Source organism: Equus caballus, chromosome 1 (genome assembly GCF_041296265.1).
Source record: "Equus caballus isolate H_3958 breed thoroughbred chromosome 1, TB-T2T, whole genome shotgun sequence".
In the NCBI taxonomy this organism is placed as follows: Eukaryota; Metazoa; Chordata; class Mammalia; order Perissodactyla; family Equidae; genus Equus; species Equus caballus.
The window spans coordinates 28464507-28489792 of NC_091684.1; the positions used below are offsets into that span (position 1 = coordinate 28464507).

The window sequence follows — 25286 nt, forward strand, 5'->3', positions numbered from 1 at the left end:
AGGACGAAGGCCCTCGTAGGGAGCGGCTGTCTCTCAGACTCTATGAGAAAGGAAAGCAGGGGAGGAAATTGGCATGTGCTGCAGAAGGTAGGATCTGGGTCAGAGCAAAGAATTTTTCTAACACAGAAGGGTGCTAAAATATCGGCTGGTGGTAAAGGGGGCCAGTGGAATTCCTAGAGGGATTTTTAAAGGAATACATTACAGAATCTCCCCAGTCTAGCAGGGAGGGGGTGAGGGGTTCTAACTGTCTTGTTGCAGAAGGATGGATGAGGTGGCCTCTCGAGATTGTTTCCAGCTCAAGAACTTCTGATCCTGTTCACTGAGGTGCCCAGGGGAGAGGCTGGCTTTGCCTCAGCAGTTTGGTGAGCCTAGCACTGGCTGTGCCAGCCTCAAGAGCAACATCAAACCTGCCAACAGGAGGAACATGTGCCTTCCATCTTAGACACAGTTGCCCAACCACTGGAAGCTGTCCAAAGGTCTGCCCCGAAGCACCTAAGAAGGTACCAATCAGCCTCCAAGATGCCAAAATGACCACTAAGTACAGGCAGAAGATGAACAGGAACCCAGGAGAGACTTTCCGGAGGAAACACAATGGCCGAGATGGGCAGAAAGAGCTGACCTAAAAGTTGGCATCTCACACTCAACACCACTAGTTACTGGGGAAATTAAAATCAAAACCACAATGAGGTACCACTTCACACCCTCTAGGATGACTAAAATAAAAGATAGACAATAACAAGTGTTGATGAGGATGTGGAGAATTTGGAACACTCACTCATACATGGTTGGTGAGGACGTAAAATGGTGGAACTGCTTTGTAAAACAGTTTGGCAGTTCTTCAAAAAGTTAAACATAGGGTTACCATATGACCCAAAAGTTCCACTCCCAGGTATGTACCCAAGAGAAATGAAAACGTATGTTCACACAAAAACTTGTACACTAATGTTCATAGCAGCATTATTCATAATAGCCAAAAAGTGGAAGCAACCCAATGTCATCAATGGATGAATGCCTGAACAAAATGTAGAATATTCACACAATGGAATAAAAAGGAATGATGTACTGATACTTCCTACAACACGGATGAACCCTGAAAACGTTATGCAAAGTGAATGAAGCCAGATACAAAAGGCCACTTACTGCATGAGTCCATTTATACGAAATGTCTAGAATAAACACATCCATAGAGACAGAAAGTAGGTTAGTGGTTGCCAGGGGACATGGGGAGGAGAGAATGGGGAGTGAGTACTAATGGGTACAGTTTCTTTTTGGAGTGATGGAAATGTTCTGGAATTAAATAGTGATGATGGCTGCACAACCTTGTGAATATACTAAACCCACTGAATTGTACACTTTAAATGGGTGAATTTCATGGTAAATGAATTATATCTTTAAAAAAAAAAAGCTGGCATTCAAGGTCCACCTAAATGCTAGGGAAGGCAGGGCCAACCACACCAAGTAAGCCAGGGCTTTGCCTGGCTCTACCTATTAAGAACCACTATGATTAACCGAATACCTACTAAGTTGGAGGCCTTGGACTAAGCACTTTTCTTATGTCATAGCGTTTAATTCTCCAACAACTCTATGACTCAGCCATTGTTATTCCCATTTAACTAAACATATAAGAAAATGACACGACAGAGTTTAAGTAATATTCCATAAGTCACACGGCAAGCAAGTGATAGAGCTGGATCTGAGGTCTGTCTGACTCCAAAGACCATCTTCTTATTGCTGTGTGACCTCAGGCAAGACATTTAACCTCTCTGTACCTCAGTTTCCTCATCTATAAAATGGGGATAATAACTGCAACAGTAACTATTTCAGAGTTGTTACGAGGATTAAATGTTTAGAAACCGCCTGGAACACTGTAAGCATTATATTACTTAAATAAAGTGAAGGAAGCCAGTCACAAGCCAGACCACATATTGTATGACTCCATTTATATGGCAGGATAAATAATTTATAATATGTAATATAAATTATATGTATATTATATAAAATGTCTAGAATAGGCAAATCTATAGAGACAGAAAGTAGAGCAGTGATTGCCTGGGGCTGGGAGACTGAAGACAAACGTGCAGTGACTGCCAACAGGGGTGGGACTTCTTTTTAGGGTGATCAAAAAGTTCCAAAATTAGATTATGGTGACGGTTACATAACTCTGTGAATATACCAAAAACCACTAAATTGTACACTTTAAGAGGGTGAACGTATGGTATGTGAATTATATCTCAATAAAGCTGTTTTTAAAAATTGAGTGGAAAAAAACAGACTCAATAGTAAAAAAATTCAAACTATAGATACAGCTAAATCTGCTTTAAGCATACAATAAGATGTTCAACCTCATTCATGATAAGAGAAATGCAACTTGAATACAAATTAAAACAACGTGATACCATTCTTACCTATCAGATTGGCAAAAACTAAAAACGATGAGATCACGTTCTGCTGATGAGGATGTGAGGAAGAGGCCTTCTCAGATGGGGGGCTGCAAATTAGTACAGCCTTTTTTGGGGGGGAAGTTAGCAATACCTAACAAAATTACATATATATTTACCTGTTGACCCAGCAATCTCACTTCTAAGAATTTGTAATTGCAAAATATTGGAAACAACCTAAACGCCCACTCATAGAAGAGTGGTTCAAAGAGTACTATGCAGCTATAAGAAAGCACGAGGAAGAGCTCTACAAACTGATGTGGATAGTGTCAAGTAAGAAAAGCGAAAAGGACTATAATATGCTACCTTTCAAGGAAGGAAGAAGGGAAGAGAGGAAAACATACATATACCTGCGCATTTGTGCAAAAAGCAACAGAGGAGGGGTAAATCAGAAGCTGCTAAAATTGCTTGCCTATAGGCGGTGGATGAGAACGAGGTGGAAAGGACTGCGGGGTAAGGGGTGATATTTCTCTGAATATATATCCCGGTGCATGATAGGTGCTCCTAAGACTTAACGAGTGAGTTAACAGGCTGAGGCAGCAGCCCTTTCCATCCAGATCCAGCCTGACTCCAGAGGAAGTGGCCCTGCTGACCTCCAGTTCCTGACACCCAGGAGAAGTGCTCTGGCAATCCTACAGCATAGCTGGCAACAAGCCTTCCCCATGTCACGTCACAAATGTGACCACCCACCTATCTTTTCAAGATGTGTTTGCCCACTGTAAGCCCACAGCTTGGGATGTTGCGACATACTGGAGCTGCAAGGTAAACATTCTTAGCATTGTATAATCACACCCAACTGGGCTCCGGGCTGAAGAAGTGAGTTGCAGGGGAAGGCTGAGGTGACAGCCAGCCCACACGTCCAGGCTTCTTTTACTTCTCTCTCCAAAAACACATAATCTCATCTACTGCTCTGTCTGGGCAGTTTAAATTCCACAACACCGAGTAGGACCCCTGGTCAGTCTGCCCAGAAACAAAGTGAAGAGGCCAGCAAACAAGAAGTGGATCTGGCCCTTCCCCTCATCCTTCTCCTGGCCATCTCCAGACTCCCATGATCTGGGGAGGCTCCAGCTCTTGACCTAGCTACTAAAAAGACTTCATCGTGGGCCCCAGGACTCTGGTGTTGCTGAAGCAGGGTGACCAATTTGTCCTTGTTGGACAAGGACTTTCCTGGCTTTAGAATTAAAAGCCACACATCCCAGGAAAGCCATTAGTCTCAGACAAATTGGGACAGTTAGTCACCCGACACTGAGGTATCACTATCTGGCCCACACAAAGCCAAATGTTACCACATGCAAAAACCATCAAATATGCATCAGGGGCCACCAAAATGTGAGCAGTGCAGGGGCAGAGTCTTTGGAGTTAAGCTGCCTATGTTCAAGTCCTGGCTCTGCCACTTCCTGGCTGTGTGACCTTAGGCAAATCACTTATCCTCTCTGTGCCTCAGTTTCTTCATCTGTAAAAATGCAGATATAAAGAGCGGACCCTAAGGTAAACTAAGGACTCCAGGTGATGATGATATGTCAATGTAGGTTCATTAATTGTAACAAATGTACCACTCTGGCACTGGATGTTGATAGTGGGGGAGGCAGTGCATCTGTGGGGGCAAGGGGCATACGGGAACTCTGTACCTTCCATTCAATTTTGCTGTGAACCTAAAACTGTTCTAAAAAGTAAAGTCAATTTCATTTTTTATTTATTTATTTATTTTTAAGATTTTATTTTTCCAGAGCCGGCCCAGTGGCCAAGTGGTTAACTTCGCGCACTCTGCTGCGGCGGCCCAGGGTTTGGATCCTGGGCGCAGACATGGCACCACTCATCAGGCCACGTTGAGGCGGCATCCCACATCCCACAACTAGAAGGACCTGCAAGTAAGATATACAACTGTGTACAGGGAGGGTTTGGGGAGATAAAGCAGAAAAAAAAAAAAAAGATTTTATTTTTCCTTTTTCTCCCCAAAGCCCCCCGGTACATAGTTGTGCATCTTTAGTTGTGTGTCCTTCTGGCTGCGGCACGTGGGACCCTGCCCCAGCGTGGCCTGGTGAGCGGTGCCATGTCCGCGCTCAGGACTCAAACTGGCGAAACCCTGGGCCGCCAAAGCGGAGTGCACAAACTTAACCACTCGGCCACGGGGCCGGCCCCTGTAAAGTCAATTTTTAAAAAATGGAGATATGAGTAGCTATCATACGGTAACTACGTAAATGAGTAATATATAGAAACCACTTAGAACAGCGCCTGGAATGCAGGGGGTACCACCTAAGCGTCAGCTATTAGCTATAGTAGTAGCTCCCAGTTTGGGGAATTTACCCTAAGAGAATAACTTGTATTTGGAAAAAGCCTTTTGTGTAAATATATTCAGTCGTATTCACAAGAGTATAAAATTTAGAAACAATCTAAATGGTCTACAAGTAAAGGTATTACAAGTTCTGGTGCATTGTGTGGTGGGACATTACACAGTCTTTAAACACGAGAGTTCTGGAAGCAGAGGACTGTCTCCGAGCTTTGAGAGGCAAAGGGCTTTCCACCTCCAACTGGGGAGGAGAAAGAGGAAGTTGACATTAGAACTCCATCTACAGCCTCTGTTGTTTGCTGATCACCTATTGTTAACTACAGGACAAAAACATACATAACTCTTTTTAAAGTGGTCATGAAATTGGAACCCTTGTGCATTGCTGCTGTGGAAAACAGTATGGTGGTTCCTCAAAATATTAAACATAGATTTATCATACAATTCAGCAATTCCACTTCAGGGTATATATCCAAAAGAAATGAAAACAGGGACTTAAACAGATATTTGTGCACCAAAGTTCGTAGCAGCATTATGCACAGTAGCCAAAAGGTGAAAATAACCCAAGTGTCCATCGACGGAGGAATGGATAAACAGAATGTGATATGTACGCACAATGGAAAATTATTCAGCCTTAAAAAGAAAGGAAACTCTGACACACGCCACAACATGGATGAACCTTGAAGACATTATGCTAAGTAAAATAGGCCAGACACAAAAGGACAAACATTGTATGATTCCACTCATATGAGGTACCTAGCACAGTTGAATTTATAGACACACAAAATGGAACGGTGGCTGCCAGGGGTAGGGGGAAGGAGGAGTGGGGAGTCATTTTAATGGATACAGAGCCTCAGTTTAGGAAGATGAAAAAGTTCTGGAGATGGATGGTAGTAATGATAGCACAACAATGTGAAAGTACTTAATTTCACTGAACTCTACATCTAAAAATGGTTACAATGGTAAACTTCCTGTTATGCATATTTTACTACAAACAAATGGTCATGAGAAAGCATGAAACAAAATTCAATATAAAGTGTGATTCAAAATATTTGTGTATATACACACACAATGTAAAAATATATGAGAAAAAGAGAGGAAGAAAACATAATAATAATATAGTGGCTATCACAGTGCAATTTTTCTTTTTCAAACTGCTTTGTATTTTCTAAATTTTCTACCATTTACAATCTCCAGCTCAGATCATAAGCCCGCAAGGGCAGGACCGTGTCTCGTTCCCGCTGTACCTGCAGGTCTTGCCTGCCAGGGTTCTCACAGAATCTGTCGGCTAACTGTACATATTGGTGCACCAAGGTTATGACAGGAGAAACCACAGTCATGCCCCCTTTCTCTAGGGGTGGCCTGGATACTTCCATTGGTATCTGGAGCAAGGAATGCTGGGCCAGCTAAGGCTGCTGCTGACCTTGTGAAGGTGGTACCTCTCAAGTCAGGTCTAGGGACTGTGGCTCAGCCTCAAGCTCAATGCTGGTGTGAGAAGAAAAAGAAGAGGGAACCATTTGCTTCAGGAAACATAGGGCAGAGGAGGCCAGTCCAGTCCAATTCCAGAACCAGGGGTGATGTCACCTCATTCCCTACAAAGGCTCCTGATGTCCCTCCTTCCCTACCCGCTGGTCCAGGGCTGGCTAGAGAACTGGGCAGACCAGTCCTCCATCTTCGGGTTGGTCTTCCCTTCTAACCCAGCCCTCCTCCTTGGGAATTAGGCCTAGTTCCCTGCCTTGTTGTTGTTCGTGCCATTGAGTTGATCCAACTCCTAGAAACACTGTGTCCAGCAGGGTGGAACGCTGCCTGGTCTTTTTCCACCATCCTCTCACCTTCCAGTGCTATATCAGACAATGCTCCACTGCTATACATATGGTTTTTATGGCCAATTTTTTTTAGAAGTGTGTGGCCAGGTCCTTCTTCCTAGTCTGTCTAGTCTGGAAGTGCCACTGAAACCTGCCCACCATGAGTGACCTTGCTGATATTTGAAACCGGTGGCATAGTTCTCTGACCAAGAAATGAACCCAGGCCGCGGAGTGAGAGTGCTGAATCTTAACCACTAGACTACCAAGGCTGGCTAGTTCCCTGCTTTACCGGGTTGGATATTCGCCCCCAGAAGAAGAGAGCCTCTAGGTCCTGTCCTGGGGGAACAGACACCATACTTTTTCCTTCCGAAACCTCCCTCCAAGTACACACACACATCTTCCATGCACATCTCTAACAGGCATAGGGTGAAGCCTAGCCTTAGCCCCAGCTGGACCCAGGGCTTACAGAAAGACCTGAACCAAAGACCTCCAGTAGCTCTGGGGTTCTGCACAGGAGGCTGTCCACCTCTTCTCTATGAGCTGTCTGTCTCCCAGGGCAATGCCGAGCAAGTCCAAGGACCATTCATCCAAACTCTGGCACATGCTTGGATTGCCAGTTGCCTTTGCTATTTGCACCAAGTTTCTCAAGAAGGTAAATCTGCTCCAGAGCCCTTGGGCTGCCCCAAGCCCCATGATGCCCTGGAATTAGCCACTGCTCTGCCCCTTACACCTGTGCAGAGAATAAAGAGCTGCCTGGCAAAGGGAGGGCACCACTGGAAATCACTTCACCAGGGAAAACAGAATGTGAATATTTCCCTGTGCATGGCCTCTACCTGTCCCCTAGGGGACTTCCTAGGTGAAAAAAGAGGGACAAAAGCCAGAGACTTGCTTTCTCTGGGGCTTGGTTCCTGCCATCTCCTTACTGCACACAGTCTCCCCAGGTAACCTCATAAAATGGCTTCAGGCACCAAGCCTCTGTTGAGGATTCCCAAATCTATCCCCAAGCAAAGGACCAAACCCAGACACCTCAAACTCAGTATATACAAATATGAACTCAGTATCTCCCCAGATCTGATCCTTCTCCATCTCTCCCTAACTGAAGAAGAGCACCTCTGCAGTGTCCTGCATAATGGCCCCCAAAGCTGTCGGCATTCTAACCCCTGGAGCCTGTCTGCTGCCTTCTATGGAAAAAGGGGCTCTGCAGGTGTGATTAAATTAAGGACCTTGAGATGGGGAGATGATCCTGGATTATCTAGGTGAGCTCAATCTAATCACACAAGTCCTTAAAAGTGGCAGAGAGAGGTAGATGAGTAGGGCAGAGAGACGTGACATGAGGACTTGGCCTGCCGTTGCTGGCTTTGAAGACAGAGGAAGGAGCATGAGCCAACGAAGGCGCATGGTCTTTAGAAGCTGGAAAAAAGATTCTCCCTCAGACCTTCCAGAATGGAACACAGCCCGGCTGACACCTTGATTTTAGCCCAGTGAGACCCAGGTCAGACTTCTGACTTCCAGAACACTAAGATAATACATGAGGGTTGTTTTAAGCCACTAAAAGTATGGTAACTTATTATGGCAGCAATAGGAAACTAATCCAGCCACCAAATCAGAGTCCCAGGAGTCATCCTCCAGCCCCGCCTCGTCCCCTGTGCAGCCGGGGAGGCAGTCACCAAGTTCTGTTGACTCTGTCTCCTCCCTCCTCAGCAGCTCTCAAATTTGTCCTCTTCTCTCCATCCTAACTGCCACATCACGGTTGGCTCTCTTCATCCTTCACTTAGATCGCCAACAATGTTCTTTCTCACCAATCTCCGGCCTCCTGCCCTATTTAGTTCTTCACTCCGACATTCCCAAAATAGAGTGATATACCTCTCCTCTTTAAAAAATTCTCCAAAGCCCACCCCCGCTAAACCTGGACTTCTCAGCTAGTCTCACAAGACCACCATGAACTGGGTCCCACTCACCTCTTCTGCCTCACATTCTAAGCACCAGGCCCCAATGAAGGGACTGGCAGAGCTTTGGACACGCTGATGACTTCCTCGCCGCTGAGACTCTGCACAGGTTGTTCCCTTTTTCTTTGCCCTCTGCTAATCTTCAGGAAGGATAAGGTGCTACCTTCTCTGAGCTGGGTGCCTGTGCTGAATATTTTCTGTTTGCCCTTCCAGGTCCACCCCCACAGTGGCAGGCAGATCCTGAGGTAGCCCCTACGATCTCTGCCTCCTGGTATTCATGCTTTGTAGAATGCCCTCTCCTTGAATGAGGGCAGGACCTGAGACTTGCTTCTAGCAATAGAACATTGCTGGGTAACGGATATCACTCCCATACTCCCACAATTATGTTACATTATGTAAGACCCCATCTTGCTAGCAGTCACTATGTCTGTCCCTAGCTTTGAAGAAGCTTCCACAACTCCTGCAAGGAAAAGAATTCTGCCAACAGTCCGAGGGAGTTGGAAGCAGAAATTTCCCTAGTGGAGCCTCAGATGAGAATGTAGCCCAGCTGACACTGCAATTGTGGCCTTGTGAGACCCTAAGCAGAACACTCACCTAAGCTACAGCTGGACCCCTGACCCAAAGGAGATGTGAAATTATGTGTGTCGCTTTAAGCTGCTAAACTTGTGGTAATTTGTTACGCAGTAATAGAAAACAACACACCCACCTTGCTCTCGGCCCTGAGAAGCCAACCTGTGTGGGGCCCCTGAGCCCTCTGGCTTCCAACTGGGGTTAGCCAGCGGAAGCAAGCGCTGACAGGAAGTCAGCGGGAGGGAGGAGAGAGAGGCCAGAGGCCCCTCCCTGCGGATGGCCTGGGGCTGGTCATGCCCCTCACCGAAGGTTACTGCTATAGGTCACTCTGAAGAGGGACACTCTACACAACTCACTCCCTCCTCTGGTCCCTTCAGTGCTAGGAGAGTAGCAGCTAAGCCAACGATGAGCCCCACCTTAGTGTACTATCCTCTATGATGCCGCTCCTTTATAAACAAACCCTCCTCCGGTTATCCTGTTTTGGAGGGACTGAACTCTTTCTTGTTGGGACCCTCACCAATATAGGGCACCTACCACCTCTTCCTCACTCCTGTGCAAACATCCATCACAGGACCCCCTTTGCTGCACTGTAACTGCCTTCCTAGCTCCTCCATTAAGACTGGATTTGCCTGGGGCCAGCCCTGAGGCCGAGTGGTTCACGAGCTCCACTTTGGGTTTCGCTGGTTCGGATCCTGGGTGCAGACCTAGCACCACTCATCAAGCCATGCTGAGATGGCATCCCACATAGCACAACTAGAAGGACCTACAACTACATTGTACTGGGGGGGCTTTGGGGAGAAGAAGAAAAAGAAGAAAAAAAAAAGAAGATTGGCAACAGATGTTAGCTCAGGGCCAATCTTTAAAAAAAAAAAACGACTGGATTTGCATCCCCAGTGCCCAGCGCAGGGATGCTCAGTGAAGGCTCGCTGAAGACGGGAACAGGTAACAGCCCAACGAGATGAGTGACCTGCTTGGCAAAGCCAGCTGGGACTCTGAAGGCCGTGCACATGGTGGGGGCGGCGGGGGGAGGAGGAAGGTAATAAGTCCGAACCAGTGCCACGACTTAGAGCTTCTGAAACTAACCACTGGGGTGCCTGACACCTTGGTCAAGACTCGCAAACAAATATTTTTAAACATATTGATCTGTCAGTTTACACGATAAAGAAATAACTATTTTCTTGGTTCGCAAATGTGGTTAAATTTTTCATAGTGGGATTTGTTTTCCCCATTATGAGAGCAGTATAACAATCATCTATTACAAAAACAGGAAATCGTATATGGTCCTTTACTCGATCATTTCTTTCTTGTTGGACATGAGGTTGCTTCCAAAGCTGCACTCTTTTGTGCTTTGGCAAACATCTTTATGCATATAGCTTTTTTCCCCCAAACAACCCATATTTGGATTATTTCCTTGGGTTTAGGAGTCCCAGAATAATAGATTTTTTTTTTTTAAGATTTTATTTTTCCTTTTTCTCCCCAAAGCCCCCCGGTACATAGTTGCATATATATATATATATATATATTTTTTTTTTTTAGTTGTGGGTCATTCTAGTTGTGGCATCACCTCAGCATGGCTTGATGAGCAGTGCCATGTCCACACCCAGGATTCGAACTGGCAAAACCCTGGGCCGCTGAAGCGGAACACATGAACTTAACCACTTGGCCATGGGGCCAGCCCCAGAATAAGAGATTTTAAAGGTTGGTTTGTGGGCCGGCCCCATGGCCTAGTGGTTAAGTTCAGTGCATTCTGCTTTGGCAGCCTAGGTTCGGTTCCCAGGTGCAGACCTACACCAATCTTTGGCAGCCATGCTGTGGCAGTGACCCACATACAAAACAGAGGAAGGCTGGCACAGATGCTGGCTCAGGGCAAATATTCCTCAAGCCAAAAAAAAAAGAGGAAAATTGGCAGCAGATGTTAGCTGAGGCCAAATCTTTCTCAGCAAAAAAAAAAGATGTTCTGTGAGCACTTAGCAAAGAAGGTGTTATCTCTAGGATGCAGCTGTGTGTGTATGTGCATGTGTGTGCATAACCAAGACTGCATCATGGTATCATCTGTGGCTAACTTCATCCCCCTTTTTGGGTCGGGTCATCAAATTGGTGGGTCAGGGAAATGAGACAGGCCTGTGCTGTGACCCCCAAACAATCCTCATTCCCCAAAAACATCCCCCACCCCATACCATGACTCCTGCTGACCCCTCAGCCTGGAAGGCCCTTCTAATCCAGCTTTATTTTCTCAAGTCCTCTTGTCAAAGCCCTTTTCAAATCACATTACCATGTCTGAAAGTGAAATCATGTTCTTTTCCCATGCCATGTTCTCTCAAAGTACTGTTTTCTCTCTAAGACAGTACCTCACAAGGTCTCCCTTACATTTTAAGCAGGGATCTCTCACATAGTTGGACTCTTGCCATTCTTCTACTTCTCCATAGTCTCCCTAAGTGACAAATGCTGAACACAGAATGATGCTACACACTTAGTAGGTATGTAATAGATATCAATTGACTGACTACTGGTGACATACACATGCTGAGACTTAAATACACGTTTACTAACTAGACTGAATCTGAGAAAAGAAGCACAGTTTTACACGATTTAGTATAATGGGTGAGGGGTAAGACAGTAAACGCCAGCCTAAAGTTATGGACTAAAGGGCTTAGGCAGAGTGGTGAGCCTGCCAAGATTGCAGAGAAGCTGGGAAGTAAGGAAGGCAGACGTCAAAGAACCTTAGTCTTGGGTTCCTTGAACCCTTTGGAGGTCCCAGGGGGGACTTAGGGTAGAAACTGCATAAAATTATACCACCCTAGGATCCCAGTGAGGAGTCCAGTGACATGGGCAAGAACACAGGCAGTGGAGGTCGCCTGAGCTGACACAAACCCCAGCTCCACCACTCTCCAGCTGACCCTTGGGCAGATTAACTTCCATGTGCCCCAGTTTCCTCATCTGTTAAACTGGGACAAGAATACTTGCTTCACAGGGCAACTGGGAGGCTTTTAATAGCATGACACAGGGTCCAGCACCCAGCAAGCACCCATACACGGATGCTAGTATTCATCCTTCCTTTGCTTAGTGCTCACTAGCAGCAGTCCCTGCTCATCATTCCTTCCTAACATTAGCAGACACCTCTAGCTTCCCCAACTTCTGGACTCTGAAGCTTTATCAGCCCCGTCCTTCAGGAGCTGCCCAGGTCTTCGAGCTTTGCCCAAGTTCCTGATGTCGGATCCCTCCCAGAATCCTCAAACCAGGCCCAAGTTTCTTCCTGACTGACGACATTCTTTGAGGGACATTAAAATAGAATTCAGTAAACAATTACTAAATAAACATTTGCAAAGATTATGTTTCCATTCTGAAAAATTCACAATTACTGATATTTCACTAGCTGTTTTGAAATGATGTTTGGTGACTATACAAGGTACTATAGTACTGGTAGTAAAACTCTGTAAAATTCTTTTGAAATATGTTTATATGGTAATATTCTGACATAGCTAAGGTTTTCTAAAAAACTTCTAGCTATATTATATTAATTTTGTATACTCTTAAAAAAAGAAAGAAAGAGCAAAACCACATCAGCTGAGACTCTGCACCCCCACACTGAGCTGGGAGTCTGGTGAGGCTCCAGCGCAGAGCAGCTGCCTTTGAGTTTTAACTCTGAGTAGTAGATGCTCTTTCCACTACACACTATCCAACCAGATTCATGGAATGCGTTTGCCTCACTCAAGTAGATATTTCCTGAGATCCCTTGCTGGGAGCCAAGGACTGCGTTCCCACAGCATTACTCAAGTTTAAAAACAGTAGCTCCCAGGACCGATTCAGCTGAGGATCCAGACAAACTCACCTGGTTCCCAACACTTAGGGTGGCTTAACTCTATCCTGAGCTTTCAGTGAGCAAAGAGCTTCCCATACAGAGACACTGAATCTAAGAAAAGCACCAAGCCAAGAGCAGCAGACCCTTTCTCTGCAGGGTGGTGAAAGCTCACAGTTCATGGAGGTCTTAGTTCAAATGGTATATCTTCAAGGAAGTCATCACTGATTACCTGCTAAATGCATCCGCTCCACCCACCTCAACCCCTACTTCTACCTGGGTTCTCTTCAGTACATCACCCCTGCTTTATTTTCAACATGGAACCAGCATTATCTAAAACTACATATATATTTTACATGTTTCTCCTATTAAAATGTAAGATCCATAAGAGCGGAAACCTTGCCTGTCTTGCTCCCATGATACCCCCAGCATTTAACAGAGCACCAGACATTCAGGTAATGTGCACTAAACACTTAGGGAAATCAGTTAAGGGCTTACCTTGTACCAAGCACTGTGCCAGGTCCTGGGGGTACTCCACACCTCAATAAAGCAAGGTTCAGACATTTTTATCAAAATCACACCCCTCCTCCCAGAAAAAGGCTCTGATCCCTATGAAAATGCCTGTGGAGTGTCAATCCTCTTATGGGAATAAGGGTCCAGGCTGAAGAAAAGCCCCCTAAATGAGCTAAATGCTCAGACTCAGCGCTGGGCCAGAAGAATCCCTCGCCTCTGGTGTGAGAACGCTTTCCTAACAGTCAGAGAAACCCCAAAGCAAGGGCTGCCTCCACCTTATTCATTCACTCAATACATATTTGTTGATGCACTGAGGAAACATCAGTGCATAAAACAGATACACCCTACCCTCCAGGAGCTTACATTCCAGTAGAAAGCAGGGGAGACTGACAACAAGCAAGACAAAAAAGTAAAGTTAGATGGTGATAAGTGCTTTAAAGAAGAATCCAGCAGGAAACAGAGACAGCACCTTGTGGAGGGGGTGAGGGTTCCCACTTTAAATAAGGAGGTCAGGTAAGTCCTCACTGAGAGGTGATATTTGAGGAAAGACCTAAGGAGGTGAGGGAGTAAGGCACGGAGCTATCTGAGGGTAGAGCTTTCTAGGCGTGGGGAGAATAAGTGCAAAGTCCCTGAAGCAGGAGAGTGCCTGGCACTTTGGAGGAATAGCAATGGACTAGAATGGGGGCAGCAGAGTGAGGAAGAAGGAGAGCAGCAAGGGATGAGGTAGACTGAAGGACATTTGAGGCTCAGGTTGTTGGCTTTTACTCAAGTGAGGTGGGAAGCCACTGTACGGTTCTGAGCAGAGGAGTGACATGCATGAGATGCTGTGGGTACTGCCCCCAGCCACAAAGCTAGCACAGAACCAAGAGATCCACATCAGCAATGTTCCTACAAAGCTCCAATCCCAAGGGCTCACTACTCAGCTACTGCCTTCCTTCTGGGCCCTTTCTCTGTGCAAAACCCCTGGCTACAGGAATGAAAAATGGCCAGACTGGCTCCAGGAGGGTGGGAATCCAACATGTCTGCAACCTGATATACTGGAAAAGCTAGAGCGGGAAGCAGAAGGGGTTAGGGCAAGCCATGGTGTCGTCTGTCGGTTTTCTCTACATTTTTCCCTCTAACCAACCAAGCTTTTCAGAAGCATTTAGGAGTCAAATCCATCACAGGCAGAAAGTGCAGGCAGCCAGCTTGACCCTGTGGGAGCAGGAGCCTGGGCCAGGCCCCATTCTCTAGTAGTTGCCCCTCCCCACAGGCATGGCTCCTGAGCTCCTGCCCTCATGTTGAAAAGCCTGAGATCAGAGTAAGGGAAACCAGTGGTCAGAGGCAGGGCTCCAAGCGCCCCCAGGCACCACAGGGAGGTCAGTACTGGAAAAACAAAAATGTCTCCTGGATTGGCCTCCTTATGGCAAAGCTGGTTCTACGACTGGGGACTCAAGACGCCTGAATAATGTGGGAGGGAGAAGGAAGGAAAGGGATCTTTGAAGGCCACTATCTTTTACTAACCTGCCAATAAGGGCCTGGAGTCCAGTGAACCATATCTCTCTGAGAAGCTGCTATGAACCCACACTCTCACTGACAAATGGGCAACTGGCCCAGCCCCAAACATAGCCCTGGCCATGTTTCTGAGCCTCAGGACACCTCCTTGCAAAGAGCCCTCCACTAGGCCTCAACGCATGGACTGCAGAAAAGGAGGCAAGGAGGTTCCGTGTGATGACCTTAGGCTCTGAGGCTGTATCAGGCCCACCTCCACACAATGTATTCCAGTTCAAGGACCCTTCAGCCAAAAAGACTGGAGGCTTCACGAAGACCAGCACTAGAAGTCTGCTGTTCCTTACTATACACCTCGTGCCCAGAACTGTCCCAACAAGGACCATCCCTGTAACGAATGAAGGGCTGGCCTCCAAACGAAGAAGACAGACCAGTGATCAATGCTGAATGGAAACCAAGTGTCCCCACCCATCACCTGGTAGACCCAGTGCTAGAAGAGAACAGCAGGCCACCCTTTCTCCTAGATCCATTGATCAGATCCTGCTGCAAACATACAGCATTATTACATTATTTGATTCCCATCTACGGCATAGATGGTAGCCCATTTATTTCAGGCAATTACCTAAAAAGGGTCTCACTCTTCTTTGTCTTTGTGTTTATACTGGTGAATCTTCTGTATACCTTGGGAACAAGGAGCGTGGGGCACTCTGTAAGCCCAGTCTCAGTCTTCTGTATCCATATAGCCAAGAAAGGGAGAAATAAGGAAGCATACTGTGTTTATTTCCAGCTGACAGTGATCATCAAACCTAATCACTGATCACCTCTCGAAGGGGAGAACAACAGGAGCAACACACCCTTGGAACCACCACCACCCTGTGTGGTGATTTCTTTTTAAAGGATCAAGGTATTAACTGAGAGGTGGAGGGCCAGCACAGTTGGTACATTTACGACCTAAACTGCTCTTCACTTCTATGAAAAGTCAAGCAGCAAAAAAAAAGGATGTAGTGAATGCACATGGCAATGGGTAGGTTCCCTCTTCCCAAGCAAATGTGCTGTTTCCTGGGGCCGGCCCCCAGGCCAAGTGGTTAAGTTTGCATCCTCCGCTTCAGTGGCCCAGTGTTTCCCTGGTTAGGATCCTCGGCTCAGACATGGCACCGCTCATCAGGTCATGCTGAGGCGGCGTCCCATAGAGCACAACCAGAGGCACTCACAACTAGAATATACAACTAGGTACCGGGGGGCTTTGGGGAAAAGAAGTAAAAAAAAGATTGGCAACAGATGTTAGCACAGGTGCAAATCTTTAAAAAAAAAAAAAAAGTGCTGTTTTCAGAATTTGGAACCCTAGCAGCCTCGGGCCAGCTGTATTTAGGAAATAGCATTAGCCAGGTAGTGGGGAAGCCTTGGAAGATGTTAAGTCCCAAACTGAGGGAACTCACAGAAGACAGAAGCCCTACACACACCTGGGAAATGGGCATTACTCATGAGGGATTATTTACAGAAATCATCATGAGGACAGATACAGGATCGCAAACAAAAGGATTAGGAATGATTTTATTTTCCCCTTCTCTAATTTCCAACATTTTTGGTAAAACGGTTGAACTGTCTTTATAAAAGAAAAAAGTGCATTTATAACTAAAAAGTGACTACAATAATGGATGGAACAGGAAAAGCACAGGCCAGGAAAGTTTTGGATTTTGGAAAGTCTTCTTGATGTTGGTTCAACTAAGACAGTCTGAGGTCTGGCTGGGGCCTCAGGAGCCTGGTGTACTCAATTCTCATCTAAGGCAAGGTTAAGCTCACTAGGGTCTAGAGAGGACAAGTTTGTACACCAGTCTTTCTACAGTCTCTACTGGACGGCACAATCAATCTTGAACCTTGGGACTGAGGCTGTAGGCCCAGTACCAGCTATAGACTTTATGGAAGATATCATCATTGGGGAAAAGAAGGTATAGAACTCATCAGCCAGCCCCTGTTAAAACCAACAGAGACAGAGGAATTCAGATGTGGACCCAGCAGCCACTCACGGGAACTAACACACATAATGGCTTGAGAAGTGACCAAAAGGAAAATATGCCCGGAAAACATAATTAGCCCCATTGTATGAACTCCTGATGTGAGAAAAAGGGTCTATGTGGTCGGGGGTGAAGTAGGGAATGGGAGGTGAGGAACAAGAACAAAGATATGTCACTGAAGAAGAGATACAGATGGCAGATAAGCATATGAAAAGATGCTCAACATCGTATGTCATTAGGGAACTGCAAATTAATACAACAATGAGACACCACTCCACTCCTATTAAAATGGCTAAAATAAAAAAAAAAAAAAATGACAGTACCAAATGCTGGTGAGAACACAGAACAAGAGGAACTCTAATTCACTGCCAGTGGGAATGCAAAATGGTACAGCCCACTTTGGAAGATAGTTGGCAGTTTCTTACAAAGCTAAACATAGTCTTACCATATGATCCAGTAATTTTACTCAAATGAGTTGAAAACTTATGTCCACACAAAAATGCACATATGAATGTTTATGGCAGCTTTATTCAAAATAGCCAAAAATTAGAAGCAATCAAGATGTCCTTCAATAAGTGAATGGAGAAACTATGGTACATACACAATGGAATATTATTCAGCAATAAAAGGAAATGAGCTTTTGAAAGCCTCCAAGCCATGAAAAGACATGATGGAACCTTAAACACACACTGGTTAGGGAAAGAAGTCACTGTGAAAAGACCACATACGGTATGATTCCAACCATATGATATTTCGGAAAAGGCAAAACTAAAAAGACAGTGAAACAATCAGCGATTGCCAGGGGTTTTGGAGGAGGGAAGAAAGGATAGAGAAGCCAATCACAGGGCATTTTTAGGGCAGGAAACTATTCTGCATGATACTCTAAATGTGGGTACAGGACACGTGGTTGTCAAAACCCATGAACTGTATAACACAAAGAGTGAACCCTAATGTAAACTAGGAATATTAATTAATAACAATGTATCAGTACTGGTTCATCAATTGTAACAAATGTACCAAAATAATGCAAGATATTAATAATAAGAGAAACTATAAGGAGAGGAGAAAAAGGGTGTATGGGAATTCTCTATACTATATGTTTAATTTTCTATAAACCTAAAACTGTTCTAAAATATAGTCTATTAATTAAAAAAGTCATTACAGAAATTAAAATATTAAAAACAATCTGCACAGATATAAGGACAGAGGGGAAAAAATTTCTTCTGCAGGGTGATAAGACATCTTTATATCAGAACAAAAATCCTTCCCAGATTGGCACTGCAGACACCTCAGCTAGATGGTGTGGGTACCCCCAGCTTTGAAGTGTTCCTCATTTCCACCCCCTCCCCTCTCGCCCCAGGAGAATGATCAGGTACTCCATACATCCTGGTCAAGACATGTGCTGGACTGTTGGAATGCTGGACACATCGCTGACCACACAAGAAGCGTGACCATGTGAATTTGACATCCAAGCTGCAGAAGCCTTGACTTGAGAGATGACACAGGATCCAGTCACCTACTCTCCGGTTTTACCCTCCTTGCCATTATCTAGCAGGATTTTGTCTTCTCCATAAAGCTGCTTCAACATCCAGCTCAACATTTCCCCAACAAAGCACTTCCTGTTTAACTATTCACACTCCATTAATCCAAGATACCTTTGAACTTAGGCGCATAATTGTAATAGGAGTCTCCAGGTGCCCCCGCCTTCTCTCTCTGCACAGGTAGAGGAAGGGAAGGGTGAGGACAGCTGGAGCCAAACTGCCTGGGTTTACAGCCCAGCTCCAGCATTCACTGGCTGGGTGGGTAAGTCCCTTAACATCTCTGTGCCTCAATTTCTGAGATTAATGAGATTAATAATACCTAGGCCACAGAGCTGTTGTGAGGATTAATAGAGCCTTGCACACAGTAAGAGCTTTAAGTGTTTGCAATTATTACTACGTTTTAAGTTTCTTGAAGCATGGACGATCACAGGGTGAGGGGAGACAGCCTCAAAGCCACAGAAGTCAGGCAAAGCCAAAAGCTGCTCCCAGCCCCAATCCTCATTGTCCTCTTCTTTCCCAGGGACTTTGCCATCTCTTACCGAGAAGATGCTGTGTTTTTCAAGGACAGGAGCTGGGTATGACTTCTCATTGTAATGTCACACTCCCAGTGGAACATATCATCTTCTCCAATGTTCTGCCTGTACCGGGGACTCAACATAGCTTTGCTGGTGGAGTGTGTTGCACAGACCAATGCCCTGTGGCAGAGAGCTCAGCAGGCAGGTCAGCGAGCTGCAAAAGTATGTGCAGGGGTGAGGACACCATTCCTCCGGGGCCCAAGTCCCAGAGGACAGATCACTCCACACATATCCTACGACCAGACATAGACCTGAGCTACTGAAACAGGAAATATAGCTGAGTGGGACACCCCAGAGGTAGGATGGAGGAATGAATTTAGGAGTCAAAGGCCAAAGTCCAGAGTCAGAGCCTCTGAGTCAGAATACTGGGCAAGGGAGGTGCCGGTAAACCCAGACCCAAAACATGGCAGCCATGAGGATGAGCACTCAATATGGAAAAAGCCGTGATGTGGAAGATGGGAGCCTAGAACAGTGGGCTGAACAGGGAAAAATCTTGGGATGAGAGAGCCGATCATGTCAAACCCAGAGGCTTCCAAGTCTCTGCCTCTCCCTGTGGGAAGAAAAGGAAACCTCTCAGTGTTAACCGGTGCCACTCTGGCCGGGCAATCACTCCCCAGTAATCAGGTCTCTCGGGCTGTTTAAAGTGAGTTTGACTGGGCCAGTTCAAGGTATCTCTTTCCAACTGTCCCCCCGCTGCTGAGGGACTCTTGGAATTGGAGAATTTGGAATCCCTAGCCTATGAGGAAGAGATAACCCATGCTTCAAATGAAATGCTTTATAAAGGATGAAGCCACATACCCACAGAGATCTGCTGGGAACCCCATAATGCCTTAGGTCTTTCAGTGGTTACAAAAGAAAAGGAATTCTCAATGTTTCAAAATTCTGAGATCTGGGGCCTGAAATCCAATCCAGAATGGTGGTTTCAGCTTCAGGGAGAGCTCTAGCCCCGCTGCTGACCCTTATTCCCACCCTGGGCCAAGACCAAAGGCCCCTCACTCTTTCTAGGTGGCCCAGATCCCCCGCCCTTAGCAGAGAGCACCACCATTTCACACAAACAGTCAAACACCTCTGAGATGAAAGGGAGGGACCAAAGCCTCAGGGAGGCCTGCCCTCCAATGAGCCTACAGAGCACTTCCTCAGCCTGCTGTGCCCACGGGGGGCAGGGCTGGGACCTGCCATCTGTGGGTGGCTTAGAGATGCATTCCAGTTGTCAGCTTCCAGGGAGCTTGGGAAGAAAGCAAAGGCCCAACCAGAGGAGGGACCATACTCGCAAGACAGGTGTGTTATGGCAAAGGCAGGATTTCCATTGGAAACCCCAGGGGATGAAATGGCACATTAAAAAGTTCCTGCAAATCAAGCTTTGAGGAGGGAAAATTAGCATTTCCCAACTGCAGGGGACCAAGGCCACACAAAACAACAAATGGAAAAGTTAATCTGTATCCAGTGTTTTAATAAATAACTCATTCGTGCAGAGCCCAGCTGAGAGGAACCTGAAGGGAAAAGGAGGTTCTCCACCAACCCAGGAGAGGAAGCCACAGAAAGCCAGCGCGCAGCAGTCCCAGCCCCAAGGGGTGCAAGAACAACTCCACACTCCATGGACATACCCTCCAAGAAGCCAGCGTTTGTGGGGCAGAGCCCAGATCAACGATGGTGGTAGAGGTGAGGTGTGGGCTCTGCCATGTGGAACTGCCAGCCTTCAGGCCAACACCACACAAAGCCTGTCTTTGGAACCAGCCCGATGCATACAGCAGATGACCTGCCCAGTGGAATCCCACCAGGGAAGTCTGCCTGAGATCACAAACACACCCTGCAACTAGCCAGCCTCTCCCGCCTTGGTTAGATCCCCAGGGCTGCTGGTGAGTACTGGGGGCAGCCAGAAATCCTCACGGGGAGCCGTGCTGAAGCCACCTCTTCCACAGCCCCACAAATCCCCACATTCCAGTCCACAGCTGCCTGGCCACAAAGGGAAGGGCCAGAGCTGCAGGCTTCCGACAAGCACTTGGCAGCTGAAGCTCAGCTGTCTCACACCTCCCAAGTCCCCGGGAAGAGCAACAGGACAGTCTCTGCCACTGAAGTCAGCTGGGGGTAGCCTTAGGGTTCCTAGAAAAGCACTTCAGTCTCCCCCGTGGCTGCTCCGAGCTGTAAGTTGTTCCATCTCTCCAACTTCAGAAACAGCCTCTTAAGAACCTTTTAAGCCAAACAAGTGCTCCTTTGTCCTGTTTCCTTTAGGGAAGGTGAAGAGGGAAAGAACTTGGGGGAACTGGCCATCCCAGGGCTCAGCCACCCAGCTTGCTCTTCACCCCTCTTGGGGTTACCAGGATGGGGCTCCCCTCCTGCCTCCGAAGCAAGCCTGCCAAGAGCAAGAAGAAATGCAGGGGACCCCTGGGCTTCTGCTTGTCCCTATCCTCAACAAGGTGTGAGGAGAAGGAAAGATGTTAACGGGAGGAGGTACACAGGAGGCATTTACTAAATGCTGTTGACAGATTAATATGGAAAGGCAATAAAGCATAGTGGCTAAGAATACAGGCTTTGGGATCACTAGACTTGGCTTCTAATTTAACACCCACGCAGTAAACTCTAAGCCTAAATTTCTGTACCTATAAGCAAGAGGTAACAAGAATTCCTTATGGCACAGAATTACTACAAGGATAACATAAAATGGTAATTTTATATAAAGAACTTAGCACTAACCTGGAATATAGTAAAAACTTTAAAAAAAGTTCGCTTATATTATTATCTTAAAGACAGATAATGCCCCACGTATTTCTTTCTCCCCAATCACAAGTGAGCAAGGACCAGTGGGGATGTCAGGAAATCCTGCTGCTCTCATGAACTTGCTAGATGCCCTTCGGCAGTTACTGTACTTTCCTCGACTGTACAACTGAGGGAGATGGACTAGATCAGTGCTTCCTATTTGTCTGTGACAATAAAAAATACTGAATCAGGGCAGGCCCCATGGCCGAGTGGTTAAGTTCACTCGCACCACTGTAGCAGCCCAGGGTTTCGCTGGTTCGGATCCCAGCACCACTCATCAAGCCACGCTGAGGAGGCATCCCACATGCCACAACTGGAAGGACCCACAACTAAAAATATACAACTATGTACCGGGGGGCTTTGGGGAGAGAAAGGAAAAATAAAATCTTTAAAACAAAAAATACTGAATCATACTTTTTAAATAAAAGGTTCCCTTTTCAATTCTCTTTCAGTTTTTCTAATCATGTCTACGGTCAGATTCTACTTGGTGTTAGCATACCTTTTTAACACCTTTCCCATACTTGCTAATCGTTTGAACAAAGAGAAAGCTGAAACTATGCCAAATAAGGCCAGCCCTGGTAGCCTAGTGGTTAAGTCTGGCACTCTCTGCTTCAGCAGCCCGGGTTCGGTTCCCAGGCATGGACCTACACCACTCGTCTGTCAGTGGCCATGCTGTGGTGGCAGCTCACATACAAAAAAGAGGAAGATTGACAGCAGATGTTAGCTTGCAGCAAACCTTCCTCAGCAAAGCAAATAAACAAGCAGAGAAAGCTGACCTCAGGCTTAGAATCTTCTGTGATAGGTCACAGTGTTAAGCTAGAATTTAATAACACTGCTTGGTTATCACTGTGTTTATTTCCATAATGACCTTTAAATTACTGGTTTCTATATATGGTAGTGACTTAGCATTTAAAAATATATTGATACCAGTTTTAAAAAGCGGGATTAATGGGGCTGGCCCCGTGGCCGAGTGGTTAAGTTCGTGCGCTCCGCTGCAGGCGGCCCAGTGTTTCATTGGTTCGAATCCTGGGCACGGACATGGCACTGCTCATCAAAGCACGCTGAGGCAGCGTCCCACATGGCACAACTAGAAAGGACCCACAACGAAGAATATACAACTATGTACCGGGGGGCTTTGGGGAGAAAAAGGAAAAAAAAAAATAAATAAATAAATAAAAAGCGGGGTTAATTTAAAGGGAACATAAAGTAGATAATATACTACAGGTGGCAAAAATTATGAAGCTGGCACTAGAAGTTTTGGAAACACTGGGCTAGAAGATTTTTAAAGCCGCTCTCAGTCCTAAAAGTGAATGTTGGTGCCCTAGAGTGTCAGGCTGCAGATGTCAGTCACCCCAGCCCCTTCCTACAAGGTTCCCCTCAAACTTCACCTCCTCTCTGGAGCTTCCTCCCATCCAGCAGCCTGACTAAAAGTCACTCGCTCCACTCTACTCCCAGGTCATGTTCTACATCCATGGATTGTAGCATTTATTACTAGTTACAATAACCATCTCTTTATGTTTATCTCCCCCATAGAACACGAGCTCCTTGAGACAAGAATTATGCCTTGGCATTTTACAGCTATTATGATGTTCTGTGTTTGGTACAAAATAGGTGCTTAATGAATGTATGCCGAATAAATGAACCAATGCTTCTGCCCTTTTTTTACTAAATGAGAAGACAAAAGACAGCAGAAGAAGAACATTGCCAGAGATTCATTTGCCATAATTACAATCCAACATCTCTTAGTACTTAAGCTGGATGGTAGAACACTCATCTCTGACCTCAGCTTCAAGCACTAGATTAAATGAGAATCCATGAATCTGTTTCAGAGAGGCCTCGCCATATGAAAAATTTGGAAAAGCAAACTTTTCTTCAAGAAACTTACCAGGATTGGGAAGAGACCAGTCACACCAGCACAAGGCCAATTACAAAGGTACTTTTGACTTCTGCAATATAGACCAGAACCGGGTAAATATCCAAGAACATTCCTTCCATGTCCTTCTAGTGACAGGATATAATACCAGAAACACTAGGCTTGAGTGGTGAGGTGAAAGCCCAAATGGAGGCCTCACTATTGTCATAAATGACATATGAATATCAAAGTGCTTTATCACATAGAAATGATACACATATAAGGGGGTACGTTAAACAAAGGAAGGCCCTCTTTCAAATTCAGAGATGGCTCCTTCTGAAATACAGGGCTTTCTCAATTATGTCCTTCACGTCATTTTGGGCCTCGGACCCATATCTGATAAGCAGGTAGACTGTAAGAATCTTTAAGCCACATAGGAAATGGTATTCTTTTAACTGGAATAAATCTGTCAACAAGAAGGTATAGGCTAGCTGCACTGAATACCCTTTGCAGGTTCTTATTAAAAATATAAATTAAAGTCCAGCATAGTGCCCTTCCTCTCCGCATCTGTTTGCTATTCTGGCTCCATTATTAATACTGTAATGCAGGGTCCCCATTCAGGCAAGATTAATTCCCTGTTCCCAAAGCCTCCTGCTGACATTGCAATAGATACGTTTGGAAGACTGTGAAGGCAGGCCCAGACACCGCTCCCCACACGTGATCAGTGAGGAGATGAGGCCTGGGCTTCCAAGCTTAACAAAAGAGAAGAGTAAGTTGGGTTGGGCCTGTGATCAGAGAGGTGGTGTAGCCCAGTGGTTAAGAGCTTAGACTTTGGACTCAGACAGCTTGATTAAATCCCAACTCTTTCACAGCCTAGATGTGTGACTTTAGGCAAGTCATTTAACCCTGCACGGGACTCGATTTCCTCATCTATAAAATGGAGATAACAAAAGAAGCTGATAAGACTGTAAAGTATTTGACACAATGACACGAAGGTAAGAACTAAAACAAAGTGGAGGGTGGGGAGGACTATTATCATCTTCAAGTCATCATCATCTACAGAATCAGCCTCTTGTGCTGAGGCAGGGCAGGAAGAACCCTGCTACTCTTTCAACCTACACATGCTAAGCAGCCACCACCAAGATCCCAAAAAGATGGTATAAGAGGCAAAAATGATAGTACAAAAGCAAAAAAACAGAAGAGGATATGATAATAGAAATAGAATCAGTTCTTGATTAACCATGCCAATGAGGGAGAGGGAAGACCATACTTAAATTGAAGAAAAGAACCCCTCCCTCAATAGAGTACAGATGGAAACAATTTTTTTTTAATTATTAGATAATAGTGTATTGAAGTATGTGATGTAATGTTTAAGCGGCAATAGAGCACAGTCATGAAGAGTACAGACCCTGGAGCCAGACCGCCTGCATTAGAATCCTGGCTCCACCATTTCCAAGCAATGTGACCTCAAATAAGTTATGGAATCTCTTTGTGTCTCAGTTTCCTCATCTGTAAAATGGCGCAAATATTAGTACCTACCAGTATTATATGGTTGTGATGAAAATAAAATTAATACATATACAAAGAAAGTGATTAGAAGAATACCTGGTTCATAATCAATGCTGAATAAATGTTAGCTTTTATTATTATTACTGTTGTTGTTATTGTTTCAGCCAATTTAAGACTAAGTTGATTATGTTTAACTTAATATT

The 25286-nt window shown here is 45.6% G+C and overlaps 1 protein-coding gene across 2 annotated transcripts in view; it reads right to left on the bottom strand.

Moving 5' to 3' along the window:
- SUFU (SUFU negative regulator of hedgehog signaling) overlaps positions 1 to 25286 on the bottom strand; it is a 105905-nt gene that overhangs the window by 75234 nt on the left and 5385 nt on the right. The window lies entirely within an intron of this gene.